This window comes from Uloborus diversus, chromosome 5 (assembly GCF_026930045.1).
Source record: "Uloborus diversus isolate 005 chromosome 5, Udiv.v.3.1, whole genome shotgun sequence".
NCBI lineage: Eukaryota > Metazoa > Arthropoda > Arachnida > Araneae > Uloboridae > Uloborus > Uloborus diversus.
The window spans coordinates 148,153,923-148,159,727 of record NC_072735.1 but is presented as its reverse complement, the minus strand read 5'-3'; the positions used below and the strand labels follow the sequence as shown (position 1 = coordinate 148,159,727).

At 33.7% G+C, this 5,805-nt stretch overlaps 2 non-coding genes across 2 annotated transcripts; both read right to left on the bottom strand.

The window, feature by feature from the left end:
* Positions 1-301: 301 nt before the first annotated feature.
* Trnay-gua (transfer RNA tyrosine (anticodon GUA)) lies at positions 302-388 on the bottom strand. Its single transcript is given in 2 exon segments — positions 302-337; positions 352-388. It is a non-coding gene; the product is annotated as a tRNA-Tyr (tRNA).
* A 401-nt stretch (positions 389-789) lies between these two features.
* Trnay-gua (transfer RNA tyrosine (anticodon GUA)) lies at positions 790-876 on the bottom strand. Its single transcript is given in 2 exon segments — positions 790-825; positions 840-876. It is a non-coding gene; the product is annotated as a tRNA-Tyr (tRNA).
* Between the last annotated feature and the right edge of the window lie 4,929 nt (positions 877-5,805).

Genomic DNA, 5,805 nt, shown 5'->3' with positions numbered 1-5,805 from the left:
CGCCGATGTTCCCAAATGGGAACATCCTGAAATTCCTATTTAAAATTTTTTTTTGCCAAAACATGTTTAGAATAGCTATACTGGAGGTAAATTGAGACATTTAAGCAAAAAATTAAGAGTAAAAATTAAAAATTTGAATTACGGCGTTTAAAAGGCTAAATATCCTTCTGAATGTTTTTGCACCTACACTCTATCGATCTTTCTACTGAGGTACCGATGGCTTGCATAATGCAACTTGGAAGAAAGACTATATTCGCTAGCAAGAATACAAATAATTGTTTTAAATCTAGAAAATAATATCTCCGTCGAGCCGGATTTGAACCAGCGACCCATGGATTTCTGCTTTACCAACTACAGTCCACCGCTCTGCCAACTGAGCTATCGACGGCTTGTTAGGCGCCGCAGAGAGGAAGGCATATATTCTTTATCAAATAATGAGAAAAGTGTTTAAAAATTACAAAATAGTTTCTCCGTCGAGCCGTATTCGCACCAGCGACCTATGGATTTCTGTTTCATCATCTACAGTCCACCGCTCTGCCAACTGAGCTATCGACGGCTCGTTTAGCACAGGAAAGAAGAAAGTGCATCATTCATTTACAAGTAATAAAATAATTATTTAAATTACAAAAAATATTTTCCCATTCGAAAAATCCTCCCGAGTGTTTTAGCGCCTAAACTCTATTGAACTTTCTACTGAGGTACCGACGGCTTGCATAAAGCAAATTGGAAAGAAGGCTATATTCGTTCTCATGAATACAAATAATTGTTTTAAATATAGGAAGTAATTTTTCCGTCGAGCCGGATTCGAACCAGCGATCTATGGATTTCTGCTTCACCAACTACAGTCCACCGCTCTGCCAACTGAGCTATCGACGGCTTTTTAGGAGCTGCAGAGAGGAAGGCATATATTCTTTTTAAATAATGAGAAAAGTGTTAAAAAATTACAAAATAGGTTCTCTGTCGAGCCGGATTCGAACCAGCTACCTATGGACTTCTGCTTCACCAACTACAGTCAACCGCTCTGCCAACTAGGGCTAGACCGATGGCATTTTTTGGCCGATGGGCCGATGCCGATTGTTGGCCGATTGTTCAAAGATGGCCGATGGCCGATGGCCGATTGTTTTCCTCCAAATGGCCGATTGCCGATGGCCGATGGCCGATGCCGATGGCCGATGGCAAAAAAAAAAAAAAAAAAACCATCGAAATAAATTGATAACAATGTCAGGGATTTAAAGGATCATTGATTTATTTCACTTTACTTCCTTTCTACGAATAAGAAATTGTAATCACAAAAAAAAAAAAAAAAAAAAAAATCAGATTTCGATCTAAATTTCTATTTTACGACCACCCAATTGAAACTTCACAAGTTTTTTCGGCACATTTGTACATGCATATGTACCTAAGAATATATAGATGATCGAAATATCCATTTTGAACGCCTCCTTAGTTAATTACCGTAAATTCTCTTGTGACGTCTTCATGCGCGTAAACTTGCGTCACTCAAAAACGTTATGAAATCGTAAGTTGAAAACTCATACGAGGGCAAGTTGCGTAAAACCTTACCCTGAATAGTTCCAATTACCGAAGTACATCTATCTACAAAATAGTCACCTTGAACGACTATGCACTTCTGCCAACGTTCGTATAGCTTTTAAAAGGACTCCTGGAAGACATTTATCGCAACCTCTTGCGCTGCTGCTTTAACTTCATCGTGGGGAAGAAGGCGACTTTCATGTTGAGGATGCACGGTTCGATTGGTCAATACTCTGATATGACAAACAAATAACATAATGTTTTATCGGACTTAGCTCCGTGCGACTTGTACCTGTTCCCAGCAAAAAAAAAAACATTTGCATGGACGCCGCTTTCTTCCGTCAGGAGAAGGTAAAGCAGCATCACAGAAAGTAGCGAAAAATGGTTTCCAGAAGTGTTTCCAAAAGTTATATGAACACTGGCAGAAGTACATAGTAGTTCAAGGGTAACCTTTTGAAGGTGGATGTGCTTCGGTAATGTGAACTATTCTGGGTAAGGTTTTATACAGCTTGTCCCCAAATTTTTGGATCGTACTACGTACAATCTGTATAGGGTGTAGTTATACTTCTCCTTTTTTGACTGCTGTATGATGGAAGACAAAGAACAACAGCTATAAAATTAAAAAAAATAAAAAAGAAAATAAAAAGAAAAAGAAGAAGAAAAACAAAGAGGCTGTTTAATAACCAACTGATTTGTTTTTTTTTTTTTAAATTGAACATATAACTAAGATTTCAGTAATATTATAATAATGTATGGATTTAGGTACACTGAACATAGTTAAAAAACATTAAATTATATTGTTTAATTATTCGAAAAGTGAATAAATAAATAAGAATAAAACTATGAAACTGTCGACAAATTACGCAATTAAAGTGGAAAGATTGCACGTAGACATTTTTTAGTCATCAAATTAAACAAAAAAGGTAACAGATAAATTACAATATTAAATCATAATAGTTATATTTTTATACTTATTTAAAACTAGCTTTTGCCCGCGGCTTCGCTTACGTTGATGTAGTTTTTTTTTCAATTGATTCAAGTTAATGGTCATTACAGGCAGAGGTCTAATAGTTACCAAAACATTGTTTGTCTCTAGTTTCGCCGACATTTCAAATTGCCTGCCCCCTTAAATGTATCAAAAGGTATGATTAAAACTGAAAATTAGGGGTAAAGGGAATAAATGAAATGTTGGCAAAAGTGAGAAGAAAGCCAAAAATCACAAAAAATAAATCACGAAAACGTTCAGGAGTTGTAAAGAAGTCAGTTTGGGTAATTCCCAAAAAATCCAATTCGAGTGAGGTCAACTATTCTTAAATAAAGTGAAACAGTTCCCTTATAATCCCGATCTCCATCAAATAGATAATATCCAGCCTACACTGGCAATCTAAATTATTGTATAATGTGTAACTTCTTACCGTAGAAATCGTCCCAAAATAGGGTCAACAATGATGCTACCCGAAATGTTTCCAATAAACAGCAAAAATTTGGCAATTGTTTGAAATTGGGTGCAAAGACAAAGTAATGGAAGTTTTTGCGCTGTTTATGAATTTGCGAATTAGTTGGCGAATTATTTTACGTGTTAACAAATTTAAAGAAAGAAATATTAAAGAAATGGCGATATTTGGTTACATGGTGAAAACCGAGAAACAGTATTGTGTAGTCTTTAGCTTCAAAAACAGCGACAGTTGAAAAAAATGCCAAATGCCTTAGCTATTGAAATGATTCCACAAAAAAAGTTTGGCTAGATTCCAGCTGATCGATTAAATACCCAGTCAATACAAATAAATAAAAAAAAACATTAATTGCCTCAAAGTTGCATTAAAATAGAAAAAAATCAGCTAAATCTATGTATTATTTGCCAATCTTGTGCAAAAATCTTACTTCAAGATTTGACTTGAGAAAAGCCTTGAACAGTCACGAAAAGCAAAGATAGTCAACAATACAACAATAGTCGTTATCGACAGGGAGTTGAGATGATACACCAAATATTGCATTGAGTTAAGGAAAGCCTTCGAACGTGGAACTAAAAAGCTCATAACTCGTTTTTTATTCTACTTAGAAATTTCGAACAGGTGCCATCTTCAGCAGAAAAATCAGAGCTTTCGATGGACATATAATGTTAATATGCGCAAGTATTTTTTCATCCCCATATTAGATAATTTATACGAAAATTGTGTTTTATTGCCCCCCTAAGGGGGTTTTGCCCCCCATAATGGGACGAAAACTACCCTATGTGTTATTCTGATGCATAAGCTATATTATTGTGAAGTTTCATCAAAATCCATTCAGTAGTTTTTGCGTGAAAGAGTAACAAACATCCATACATCCATACATCCATACATCTATACATCCATACAGACAAACTTTCGCATATATAATAGTAGTAAGATTTATGAACTGAAAAGTTTGCATTTTTCATAAAAGCTATAAACAGTGACATAAATTTTGCGAAAAAAAGAAATAGCCATGAAAAGAGCGAGGTTCTTAAAACGCAGCCACAATAAACAAACTCAATATTTAGACCAAGTTAATAACTGAATACATATACTACTCGATCTGATGTTTGCACACGTAATATTGAACAATTTGATTGTTTAATCTTAATATATAAAAATCAATGTCCTGAGATAACACATATATATATATATATATATATATATATATATATATATATATATATATATATATATATATATATATATATATATATATATATATATATATATATATATATATATATATATATATATATATATATATATATATATATATATCAACGCACAGTCGAAACCGCTGAAGCTTCAGACTTGAAATTTGGCAGGCACGTCCGCATGATTACGAAAGTAACCACTAAGAAAGGATTTTTCGAAATCTCAATTAGTTCGGGAGAAATTAATTGAAACCCCTTAATTTCTGCGAAATTAAAAATCTGTCATTGAAATTCAAATCAATTATTTTCGAAGGCTTTCCTCCATTCAAATCATTATTCAGTGCTTCATCTCAACTTTTGGTCGATAGTGAACTATAAATTTGATATTGTTTTTTTTTCTCACGTGATTCTTCGAGGCTTTTCTCAAGTCAAATCATAATGTTTCTGTCTATTGCTTTCATTTTTTCAAAACTAGAAACGAAGTTTTTAAGAACATCATCACAGGCGGACTATCCTTTTGAATTTAGAAGAGTGCAATTTCCTGTTAAAGTTTGCTTTGCAATAACTCATTAATAAATCACAAGGACAGACATTAAAAGTAGCAGGGATCGATTTAAGAGAAGACTTTTTTTCACACGGCCAATGTTATGTAGCTTGCTCCAAAGTCAGTTCATCAAGCAGCTTAATAATTTTAGCACCAGAAAAAAAAAACTAAAAATGTTGTATACAAAGAAGCTCTTGCTTAAACATAGGTATATCAATAAAATGTGGATGGCCTGTGTTTGCAAAGATAATCAATACTTTAAAAGGATCGTCAATAACAGTTAAAGATCGGTTAAGGACAAGGGCATATATGTAAGGAGTCCAGGGGCCCCGGGATCCTCCCCAAATTAAAAAAAGTTATAGGTAATAAGTAATTATTATAGGGGATTTTCGAAACTAGGTGCACCAAGCACTGTTAACCCCTGCTAATTCCATTACCCGAACAATGCCGGGTACGGGAATGCTAGTCTCTTATGAAGCACTACAAACAAGTTCAAATTAAATTTTTCAATTTAACAATAATTTTCTGAAATTCAAAAATTTGCATAATGGAAAATCTTTCAAACTTTTCTGTAACATATTATTAGAAATATGATGAAAACGAAAATAACTTATTCATTGATTTTATATAAATACATAAAAATAGTTACTTACAACAGAAAAAAAAAATCGATCGCTATTAATGATGCCAAAAAGATAGCGCATTACGAAATATAGGAGAAACAAGTATAAGAAATACGCAAAATGATATTTCTTGATCAAAATAAATAATTGCTAAATATTCAAGAAATGCTTGAAACGACGAGTGTGGGTTAGGGGGGCCACCCTCTGATTTGGGAGTAACTCACAACATTAAACTTCGGCCCCAAATTCGGCCTCGTTTTTTTTAGTACAGAACCGCTACTACCAACGCCTAGAAGAGTTTCTGAAGCTACTCCAGCACTTCTGAAGAAAAAAATTCAAAAGTCCCTTTGATTTCCGAGTTATGCTACCATTGAAAACGTCTTTAATCAATTTCTTACATTAATGCTTTGACTTCTTCCTAAACAATAGATAAAGCTTGAAAAGAAACTCTAATT